The 12,449-nt window shown below is 37.4% G+C and overlaps 1 protein-coding gene across 1 annotated transcript in view; it reads left to right on the top strand.

Annotated features, from left to right (window-relative positions):
• The first annotated feature begins 10,354 nt into the window (after nucleotides 1–10,354).
• ATP2B2 (ATPase plasma membrane Ca2+ transporting 2) overlaps nucleotides 10,355–12,449 on the top strand; it is a 413,900-nt gene continuing 411,805 nt past the window's right edge. Inside the window, exon 1 of the mRNA XM_083796485.1 lies at nucleotides 10,355–10,569. The gene's annotated coding sequence lies outside the window, so the exon portion shown is untranslated. The remainder of the gene's footprint in view (nucleotides 10,570–12,449) is intronic.

The raw sequence follows: 12,449 nt of genomic DNA, 5'->3' as shown, positions 1-12,449 counted from the left end.
GGTAGGCTCAGTAAAGGCTGGCAGAGGGGAAAAAGCATATTTGCTTAGGACAGGTAATGGAAGAATGAGACCGGAGATTATCAGAGGACACTGTTAAAAATGCATCTGAAAATGCTTTGCATCAACCTTTTACATTAGTATGTAATTAAAAAAAAACTTGCAGAATTATAGTTTAATTTTACTTTCAGCTGCTGCTCTGTTGGCTGTGGTCTCATCTCTAAAACAAACTGACAATTTTCGGAAAAAGTTGTGACCCATTTGGGTGAACTTGTGCTTTTTCTGCCTTCTCCATTTTTGTATTTTTAATATTAGATAATATCTAATAATTTCTTGACAGAATTTGTCTCATGGGATCTCGAAGTGGGAAATTTTCTACTAATTTTTTTAATGACTTTTTAAATGCACTTCTATAACTTCATCTAAGTTGGGCTTGATGTGATACTCTTCAGTATTTATGTACTTCAATTAACTTCTCCCTTAAATAGCTTGTTATATAAACTAAGTCTTGGACCACTATTGCCTCTCCTCATATAGAGAAAAGCACTGCCTAGGCACTCACAGAACTGTGTTACACTATTTATTATACTCTGTAGGAGTTTGTATCCTTGCATCCTGACGCAGACTGCTAACTTTCTGGTGTTGCCTCTCACCTGGTAGCAGTACAGCAATCTATTTCTCACTCATTGAGATGTATGCAGTGTCCAATGAGCTGCAACAGCTGCACTCTGCTGAACCAGCTTTTCGCTGTCGGGGAGCTGTAGGCACTGACACAAATAACTGTTATTGTATCCAGCTGTGGTTTAAAAAAGAAAAATTGAGACATCCTTTTCTCACACATGGCTCTTCCCTCCTTCCCCCTACCCTGTCTCAAATAATCGCCCTTTGGATATATGGTGGCTGGTTTGGGCTCAAAGCACTTTCATACCTGTCCCATTCCTACCTAGATGGGAATTCCCTCGCTGACCCTAAGAAAACCCCTGACAGCAAATTTAGCAAAAGGGCATGACATCAGCCAAGACTGGCAACAGGATTACATCCTTATTAGGCTTAGCTGAGATACACCAGCAAGGCTACGTGGACAGTAACAGGGCTGTTTGTTCCCTGTCAGTTCAGTTGCCAACTTTCCCCACAACAATTCAAACTGTAATGGTGGGTCAGACTAGCCAAACACCACAGTAGTTTTATTCCCTTTTTTCAGGTGATTGTGTAACAGACAAAAACTTGCATTTCTGTTTTGCTTTCTTACAGTAAAAATGTAGTGAATATTGGTATCTTTTTGCAAGTAACATCCTTCCAGAGAGAAGACTGTTTTTAAGGAAAGAAAAAAAGTTTCTCATCATGTTTTAAGTTGAATAGTAGCTGATCATCTGTACAGCCCTTTTGCAACTCAGAATATCTCTATTTGTGTTCTTCAGTGGAGATGGAGTCTAGTTATCCTTGTCATTACTGGTTAAGCATAAACCATTATTCAGTGTGTCTTTTTTTACCAGATTTCTTATGGGGTAGACTTAACACTGATTAAAGAAATTGGAAAAAACAATGTATGCAACTACATAACAGAATGTGTACTTCAAAGTAGACTAAAATGTTTTCTTTCTTTCAAAGATGGAATGAAAGAAGAGAGCAGTATCATCCTCACACGGAAGCAGCTTTACAGCATGAGTTAATTTTACTCTTGCTGTGCTATAAGTGGTGGTTAACTGGGGTTGGGGGAGGGTGTCTTCAATTATCTAATGTTTTCCCCAATTAAAATGTTTATGTAACTAATATAATTATAGCTTTTATGTAATTGGGAAAAAAAAAAAAAAAGGTTCCTATTTCAGTATGTCTGGGTATTGCAGTTAATTTCCAGTCTCTGTCTGTACAGAGTTCTAATGAGGGGGTCACAAAGCTCCTCAGAAGACTTCTAAAATTCCTTGCAGATGCAATTAAGCTAAAATTGCCCCTAAATATATTTAAAGTTTTTAAAGATGTTCTTGGGTCAGAGATAAGGGAATCCTGTATACATTACCCTAATTTTGCAGTTTGTTCCCAGCTCTGTTTAGTGTTCAAAAGGGGGCTGTTAAAATATCCTCAATAAGCAAAAATGCACCCGGCACTTAATATTTGCTATTTTGGATTAAGTATGACAGCTAGACAACTGTGCAGAAGGTAGTTCCATGGAGTATCACTTGCAGTATACCTGAAGGACAAATTTTCTTTACTTTTCAAGTAATTAATTTTCCAGATGTGAAGGCAATCAGTTTCTTGAACTAGAGCATGTGTTGTGTAATTAATAGCACAAGCAATATCATAGGATCTTTGGGACTTAAATTGCTTATGGACATCATTGGCATTGCAACTGGGAGGAGGGGGGAACACTGCAAATTTCATTTAGATCTTATACTGCAAATCCTGCTTATGGACACGATACTGTCTAGACAAGGATGAAGGATCCTGAATGTTTCTGAAGATTAGTGAATGTTTCTAAGATGAAAAGTTGACTACTGGGTCAACTGAACAGGCCAAAAAATAGGCTTATGTTCTTTAAAACCAATAGCTTTAACGTAAAGGTAGTTATGATGGATTAGTAATTAAACAAGACCCAATAATTTCCTACTCTTGCCAAACAAAAAAACAAAACAAAAAAACCAAACCAAAACAAAAGCTAGCACTGGAATGTATAAACAAGGTTTATCTTACAGATAAGACTTAGCTGTAAGATGATGAAGTGATCCTTCCACTTGAGTACTGATAGCATTCCTACTGGAGAATAGCAATGAACTCATCTTCAAGAAGTTGAAGTTAAATTGGATGGGAATTTTGGCCACACATCAGGAAAAGCCTTCTGATTATAGTAATCTACCCCTAGAATGGGTGGCCTAGGAGGGTTTAGGATCAAGGATGGCTTTAAAAAGAGGTTATGAGTGGGGTTCCTAGGAATGGCTTGGATACAGTTCTTCCTGGAGCTGGACGTAGACTGGAAAACCTCTCAAAGGCTTTTCTGACAATTTTTTTTTTTTTTTTACATCTATTTTGTCACCTAGGGAAAAGACAAGTTTTCAGAAAATTTTTTACATATTCCAGTCTGTCATTAATTTGTCTATGAAAATGATTGTGGAAGGAATAAAACAAACTGTTTATTAGTTCTAAGGCATGTGTTCTGTTTAGATGTCTATAAAAATGTGTCCATCATTCTGATCTGAACACTTCTATTGCACCTTGAATGTTTTTACTGCACTCACTCTTTGATCTTACGCTGTGCTATAGTCTATTGTCATCTGAAAGAAGCATGCCAGCACAAATGCTGGTTAGGTGAGTCAGACCTGCATTTGAATATACACAGTAGGCCGTTCTGTATATGGTTTATCAGCTGCTACATGTACAAACCAGATGCACTAGCAGATTTTGCTACCAATATTTGAGTACCTTCAAGAATCTGTCATTCACCTGGTGTTAAATGACTGGCATCTAACTTAAACAATCAGCTCTGCCAAGAGAATGAAAGTGACTGTATTAAAGGCACAGAAAGAGGTTTAAATAATAATAATAATAATAATAATAATAATTTTCTATGTGTATGATGGCTGTTTACTCCAAAGGACAACTAAGAGGAAAAACTCAAATGAATTGGAACACTTAGCTTACTCTGCAAATCACTGGATGATACCATTAGTTTTGTAGGCTTCAGAAGAGCTTACTCCTGATCTTAACTCCCCAAGTGATTTCACACAAAAAACAGTGTTTTGGGTTCACCTTTTTTATAGTCTTTTTAAATGTCTTTCTCAGCTGCTTTACTGTCCTTTCAGTGACATAAACTTATGGTTCAAAGCTAGCAAAGCACATTACGTGGTAAATAGCCACAGGATTTTTTGCTTTCCCATCCCAAAATAAAAATAATAAAAAATAAGTACCTTTGAAGAAAAAAGTAAAAATGCAGCCATGTATGTAATGTCTCTTACTTCTAATATATTATAAATAATTAACAATGTGAAGATGTAATTCCTCATGATGGAATGGTATCAGAACATCTGTATGTATGATCTTTCAAGCGCACTGATGGTCAACATTGCAGGATTAGTATTTTTTTTTCCTACCCTATATCCAGTGCTAGACTTTCTTCCTTTTACAATACGTAGTTCTGAATCTCAGTTTTTACAGAAAGCCTTTAATCTCTTCCACTCTGTTGCTGCATACAACCACTGCCTGTGAATCGCTGCTTTCCTTGGAGGAAGGAAGACAGGAGAGAACCAGTAACATTAATCTTCCACATTAGAAAAGGAGAACAAAAATCTACAAAAAGGCACCACAAATGTAGACTTAATGGTCTGTCCAAATGGCATTTTTATGGTGGCATCGTCAAGTACAAAATACAAACACAAACGGAGTATTCTGAAGAATGACAGCAACCTTGCCAACTCTGAATTTGACAAAAATGTCTAATATTTAGCCCTGACCTCTATTTTTGAGATAAGTAATATTTTCTGCTATAAGTAGTATTTTCTAGTGGACGCACAAGCCTATAATCAAGGTAGATGTGTTAGGGGAGGCACTAACCTGAAGTTGCACAGCAAAACACTAATGATCTGAAAGCATTGCTTCCCTGCTTCCCTCTGTGATGGTATGTTGCACACTGCAACATTGTTCTTGGACTGTAAGCTTGTTTTGATGACTTACTGCACAGACATTTTTTCTTGTGCTTGTATTGTAGTTTCTTGTGTATGGACTCTAGGTGCTATTGGATTCAAAGCCACACTTCATAAAAAGACCTTGGCTCTGAGCTGAACCTGAAGGGTACAAACATGGTGACTGCTGCCGGGGGCCCAGTCTTGACATCTTCATTTTTTCCTCATCACTGACACACTTGGATGTTCTTAAGATTAATGAATGGTATAGTGATGTTACGCTGCTGTTTTCCAAATGGTGTTTTGCATCTGACAGTTCAATAATGTATATTTATATTTTTAAGTATTAAGGGTCTCTTTGAAGCCTTGGTGCTGTCCAGAGTTAATTTCCAGGTTTGAATTATTATTGTGATGTACATGAGTTGCAAAATGAAGCTCTGGCTTTATTTGTTAATTACATCACACATATGTGACATGAACAGTGGAGTCATTGATGGGCAGGAAGAACATGATTTCTTCTAAAGCCAAGAAATAGGCTGATTATTTTGTGGGTTTGCATTTTTATACATTAATATATTAACTTGCGGTGTGTGAGTCTTGTCCTGCTGTCTGCTTAGCTCAGTGGCAAAGCATCAGCTCTGCTATATTCCTCCCAAGCTGCTATTCACAGCATGAATCCAAAGTAATCTCTGTTATATGATGTAAAAACAAAACAAACAAAAAAAAAGGAGAAACTGACCAAGGATTCACTAGCAACACTTTAATTCTTAAATAGTTCTCATCATAATAGAAGGAGGAAGAAAAAAGGAATGAAGCCATAACGAAGTGAAAGATTTTCATCCAAATGTATATACATAATGAGGAGAAAGAAGATGAGGGAAAGGAAGTACAGAGTATATATAGTCCATCTAGTCTATATTGCAAGATAAGCAAATGGTTTTAGGGTGTTAAGAGTAGCAAGAGGCCAAAGTAATTTACAAAGGGCAATAATAAAATATTTAAGATTTTTTAATATCTTTTTGTAACACTATGCCTAAAATATTGCCTATTTAAAACTGTTCTTACATGCAGCAGGGATCACTTTTAAAAAATCCCTTCAAAGGAATCATTAAATATTTCAGAGTTGTAGCTTGCAGTTCTGTGTTATGAAGGTCCCAGCGTTTTCCTTTATTACACTGGATTTAATCAATAGAAGACAGTTCAAGGATTTTTGTTTGTTTGTTTGGGTGAAGGTTGGTAATATGAAATTTACAGTGAATGCAAAACAAGAACAAGAATCTACTAAAGTGAAACCCTGGATAACCATGATGGGATCTTAACAAAAGAAAGCAAATGAATTCAAATCCTGGGCTCTAAACAAAGTGCAGAGCTGTATGGTTAACAGAATTTTCCACACCTCTGATTACAATATCCCAGAACTGGTTCAGAAGTTTTTCCAGCCTTGTTGAATATATCCCCTAACCTAGAAAGAGTTTCTCAGAGCAATACCTTCTCTCTGTTCATATAAACGTCGTCATTTTATTTATAAAAACGGAGATGTTTAGCATGTATGTCAGCAATGAAAGTCTCTCTATGACATTGGTTGTTTCAGAAAAAAATCACTCCCCAGTGCCAGAATTTAAGACACAATGAAACCACAGTGGTGATACCAGTTAGGGTCATCAATAATGAAGTAGTTATCTGAGCATTATTTCATTTTGATTTCAGCATCCTAAAAACTTGCAACCAAGGCTCAGACTTCCCTGCTGACCATTAAAGGTATGATCCATAACAATGTCTAGTTCATAGGAGACAAAGTCTCCCATTATAGAATGTAAGAGATCATTTCCAGATAGAACTGTACCATTTTTTGTTTCTGAAACAAAGATCCTCATTCCTACCGATCAAAAATAAAGCTGTACCAATTTTTGCTGAAAAACAGTTAATTTGGACAACTGCTTCATATTAAGGAGGTCAAGGAATGTTAGGTAGAAAAGTCTTTTACAGGATGCCCTGCCTGGACACTAGGGAGTGATCACAACCCCACGGTATTATCCTGAGGAAGAAGAGACAGTTTCTGAAGCAGACAAATCTTGGTCTTTTATTGGTTGTCCAAAGAAAGTTGAAAAGTGGTGCTTTGTGGTTTTGAGTTTTGTAGAAAGCCCAGGTACACCTGGAAGGACTGTCTGCTTTCAGTAAGATATTCTGCTTAATCAGCAGACTGCTGAATTTTTCATTAAATCCAGATATCAAATAGATTTAATGTCATGATAAAGTGGCTAATACTAAAGCCACAGAAAAGCTGTAGTGTTTCGTGTTAATTCAGTGGTGGCAAAAGTTGAGATCTGCTATCAAAGGTACATCTGGGAGAATAAATCTTTGTACCTGGTGGTCAGGCATAGGTAACTTGACAAGGAATCTACACTTTGGAAATCAGGAATTGCGTAATAATGTGATACCAAACAACGATGAGTACAAACAAAAAGGCTGTACAGGTATAGATATAGATGTAATCGAGAAAGGTGAATTGCTACAGTGAAATAAAAACATTTAAAAATTTAATTAGTGAAGTTCTTAAGGCTTCAAGGTCAATAGCAAGTTAGCAAAGATTTGAGAGAAGATCTGTGGTTTCTGATACGTGTGTACCTGCCTGGGAGCCATTTACGGTTTCCTGTTGGATATTCTATTTTTCCTAGTAGAACAATATCAAAATTCTGCAGCTGATCTACATTTACCATTTTGAGACACAACAGTGTAGCATACTTCATCCTCCCGTTCTTTGGATAAAGCTTGTTAGTAAAGGACATGTAGACCTGATACACTTCTAACAGCTGAGGCTGAAATGTAGTGCCGGTGTTGTCAGCACAGGAGAGCTGAATTAACAAAATGACTTTTTTTACATTTCAAGTACAATATCAATCCTGCTGACCTTTAAACTTCTTAGAAATATCAAGCTAAAAATGAATTCTTTATCTCCTTAAAGTATTGTCTCTTTCAAAAATGGATAAACACAAGCAACTCTTACCACTGTCCTCTTTGCAGGGATAGTGAGTTGGTACAGCAGGGTACATCAGATGTTGAAGTGTGATGTTCTGCATTGCTAGACAACAACAGAAAATAAAGCACAGAATAAAACATTCTATTTTTGTTTTGCTTATGTATTACTGGAAGTATGGGAGTTTGTTCTGCCCTTACTGTATCTATTCACTTTTGTCTAATTTGCTTTCCCATGTGGTTAAATAAGAGAATAAAGGCACAACATTAAAATGAGATGTGACAAATGATGGAAAAGCAAAAGTCATCTGGAAGATGAAAGTGTTTCATGGGTTTCTGGGGCTCTCAGCCCCTCTCTTGCTAGCAAATCCTAAAACTGAAAGGGGTGGAAGGGCAGAGTGTTCCTCTCCCCTTCTTCACCTCTTTATGTCTGCTCCCACTCTCACTCCCCTGCCCCTAATATATGCTCAATTGTAAACTCAGCATTGCTGCCATGCTGTACAATTCACTTTGACAAAAATTGGTTCATGGAAACATTTACATAGTCTTTTTTCTTTCCTATGGAAAACATGATTTATTGAAGGTTGTAGCTTGGCGATGTAGCATCTGAATATGAGCACCACTTTTCCACAAAAAAGGAGGGTTTACTTGTCTTTACCCACTTTAAAGTTGAGTCACTTCCTATAAATATCCTGAACATAATGAGGATTTAGGCATGAAACAGTCTGTACTAGCATTTTAAGAACCAATTTTGTATTTTTCGTACACTTGAAATACATGCCAGGCTAATCTTAGAATGCCTTTTAAAGCTTAGCAAGGTCAAATAAGTGCTTTGTGCAATCACACACGTAAGTTGTATTTAACTTTTCATTAACTTTTCAGTGTGCTAAAAAATATGCATAATTCATTTCCCTGCTGTTTTTCACTGTAACCATATGATAAATGGTGAGGGGGAAAAAGATGAGAGATCGGTGAAGCTTTCTCATGTATGCTACCACTGAGAAACCACTACAACTGCCAACTTAAAGAGTATGTTGCTGTCTAGGTTCATTTTTATTCAGATTCCAGTAAGTTGTATAATTAAAAGAATATTAATCTGTACTAAGTACAACTACTTGAACACCCCCTTATAATTGCAGAACTTTGCAATAATTATTGCTTTAGTATAGACTTTCTGATTAATACAAGCCATTGCAGTTCATTAAAAGTAAGTAACATGCATACATGGTTTGTGAAAAGTTTTAAGGAACGGCTGAAGATTTGCTTGTACCTTTTTGCTGTGCCATAAAAGACAGATGATTTTCCTTTATGGATTTACCTATGTCCTGTGTAATAAAACAACCTTTCTTCAAATGCATATTCTTATCTAGGCTTGCTTTCCTTGCTCTTACATAACTGAACACACACTTAAGACTGCTCTCTGTACTTATTTGCAGACTGCAAGATGGTCACGGTATCTGGGAAGATACTGCTTTCTGCATCAAGAGTTGATTCACTGCCTTAACTCAACCTTTTACGTTTGCCTTAGGGCAGAAACTTCCGGATTTTCCTTATTGAAGCTCATATAAGATTGAATCAAATATGTATTTGAACTATGAACATTGGTGTGCCCAAGAAATAAACCAGAGACGGTAGAAAACGCAGAGGAAACAGCAGTAACTTCATTTACAAGACCTAGCCTTGCCTGCCTCACTGTGCTCTGAAGAGGACAGTCCGTCTTTGGTGCCTCCATTCCGTGCAAATGCCTCGTTCCTCTCCACCAACACAGAAGGTAAGGAAACAGCTTGGAGTAACCAGAAGTACTGTGCTGGGGAACAAAGTCTTGATACTGTTCATTCCTGGAGAAAACAAGCCATCACAGTGCAAACGGGGACTTCTCAGAGACCCAGGGGCTTTTTAGCCTCACCAGTCATCCCAGAGTTGTTTGACCAAGCTATCAAGGGACAGGCAGACCGCCCACCGCAATCTGTTCAAACACCATTGTAGCTTTTGTTTTCTGACATACATAGCCCAATTCATCCCTGCTGCTGAGATTCAAGCTTTCTAGGCATAATTAGGACAGATAGCCATGTGTAGTAACCTTTCTAGTTGCCACACTCAGGAAATACTGCACATTAGGTTTTTTTCCTCTGCTATTCAGTAAGAAAATCTTGTTTATTTTGGTAAGATATATTTGCAATATAATACATAAAAGTAATATTTACCTCATTAGATATTGTTTGTGAATGAGGATAGAATATGCATCAGCCCAGAAGCAATAACAGACTAGCAGCAAAATATCATTTACAAACATAAATCATTCAAACTCCATCTTAAGAGGATAATATTTTACTTCCCCAGATTACTTGCTTGTGGTAGGATATCATATACTTATAAGAAAAAACATAAACCACTCTAGGAGGTAATTAAAACTTTTTTTTTTTGTGGGCTTGGGTGGGGATATTTTTGTGATAGATTGGCATTTGGCATTGTGTGTCAAGCACCATCCCTGATAGTGTTCTCATTCAATTATCACCAGAAAACACTAGCGATAACACAGTATTTCCAATACCAGTAAATTTGGAGAAACTGAGGTTGCTCAAGAAAAGCATTTGAAAATAAAATCCATCCTTATGTTGACCCAACCAAGATGATTAGTTAAAAGCTATATAGGAAGTCAGATTGAGAGATAGGGTTTGGCTGCTTCTTGTCAGCAAATTGTTGCTGATAAAGAGCAGGTTTAAAACTTTCTATGACAACTTTGATGGGAATTCAACAAGTCTGACTCTTTAATCAAGGCTGTGGTGTGGAGGCTAATTTCATTCATCTGTGTGGGATACAGAATAGTTGAGGCTGGCTGGCACCTCCAACTTCTCTGCTCAAAGCACATTCAACTACAGCAGGTTGCCTAGGACCTTGCCCGGCTAGGTTCTGAGTATCTCCAAGGATGGAGCCTCCACAACCTCTCTGTGCAGTCTGTGCAAGTGTTTGACCATCCTCAAAGTAAGAAAAGGTATGGTTTAAAAAATAATAATAATTTTTAGTGTTTCCATGGAATTTCCTGTATTTCAGTTTGTGCCCATTGCCTCTTGTCCTGTTGCTGGGCATCGCAGAGAAGAGCCTGGATCCATCTTCTTTGTTTCTTCCCACTGGCCATTTAGTCTCATTTATAAGATTCCCCTGAGCCTTCTCTTCCCCAAGCTGAACAGGCCCAGTGTTCTTAGCCTCTCCTCACAGGATGGATGCTCCAGTTCCTTAATTGTTCCCATGGCCCTTTGCCAAACTTGCTCCTGTAAGTCCAGGCCTCTTTTGTACTGGGAGGCCACCAGCACTGGACCCTGCGCTCCGGGAGCGTCTCACCACTGCTGAGTGGGGGACAGATCGTCTCCCTTGACCTGCTGGTAGTGCTCTGCCTAATGTGGCCCAGGAGGTTCTTTGTCTTTTTTGCCATAATGCCACTCAGACTTTATTAATACAGAACCTTTCTGGATTTTTTTCTCTCTAATCTGGGATAATCAGCCGACACTATAAATTTATGCTGATGCAAATAAAATAAGAATTTATTGTCTGAGAACAATTAAAAGTAGTTTTAAACCAGGAGTAATTTTTTACCTAGAAGTTCCAGATCAATACAAATCAATATGTTGCTGAAATGCTACTAGAAAACAAAAAGCTGAACGAAGAATGAGAAAAAAGGTTTGTACTTTTTCCATCCATAACGTATTCCATGTCCACATTTTTCCTTTCTGCTGTTTGTACTCATCAATAGAATATATGCCCAAGATCATCAGACAGGTATATGGACCTAATTATAAGACAGTACAAGACATTAATCCTATTAAGGTGACTAATGTAGGTGTGTAGTTACCTTAAACTCCTCTCCAGATAATGGGAAGATGCAAATAGTGATACTGAAGAGGTCTTAGGAGACCCGAATAGCCATCTGGATGTATTTATTTCTCTTTTGATTTTCTGTATGCGTATGTGTGTACACACACACTGGAGTCCAGGAGGAATGCTCCAAAGCTCAGCATTATGCCTAAGTATAGTGAATATAAGCCTATGTAATCATGATGAATTATTAAACATACAGGTTAGACCCTGGTAAGAACTAACCCTTTTAGGAATGAAAACCTGGTGGTGAGATCACATACGAATGTTATGGCTGTGCATGCTAAGAATATGAACTATCTTGCTGCTGCCATTTCCATATGCAGTTAACCACGGGACTACGGGGATACGGAGACAGCACATCATATCAGGCATGCAGATAACTGTGGGATCACCTCAGAGCTCATTTGTAGTAATTGCTAAGAGATTCAAAGTTACTATTTATAGAGAGCTTTGGAGACATAAGTACTATATTCATCAGCAGAAGTATTCGCCAGAAACTGAAAAAGTGAAAAAGCAGACTTCATGTTGATAAATTGCTGAGAGGTCTAACAGCATTGTTAACTTCCTTTTGCAGTGACATGGGCTCTCCTGAGTCGATCCAAGGGCTTCCTGATAGTATTTTTCTGGCGTCTATGTCTTAAAGCAACCACTTGCTTAAAATGTATGTTAGTAGATTTGCCTTGCCCTTGTGCTGTTTATCATTCAGAGTTTAAATACAAAAGGTAAGGGACTTCCAACAAAATAGTATGTATGTAACTGATATTCTTCGGTCTTTAGAAGATATTCTAAAATGTTATTATTCTCAAAGCAAATGAATCATTCTTACCCAAACATCAGCAAGCTAAACATGGTATTTATACAATGACCATTGGGACCGTTTGTAGATTCTATGTTTGCTTTGCTAAATCCATCTTTATTTGCAACAAGAATTCTGTTATTGATAAATATTTTCTTTTAGGGATTTTGTGTAATATTTATTCTGGAAATTTCCACTGAAAC

Source organism: Anser anser (assembly GCF_964211835.1).
Source record: "Anser anser genome assembly, chromosome: 12".
Taxonomy (NCBI): Eukaryota; Metazoa; Chordata; class Aves; order Anseriformes; family Anatidae; genus Anser; species Anser anser.
Note: the sequence above shows the minus strand (reverse complement) of the source record. Positions and strands in the feature narration are given on the sequence as shown.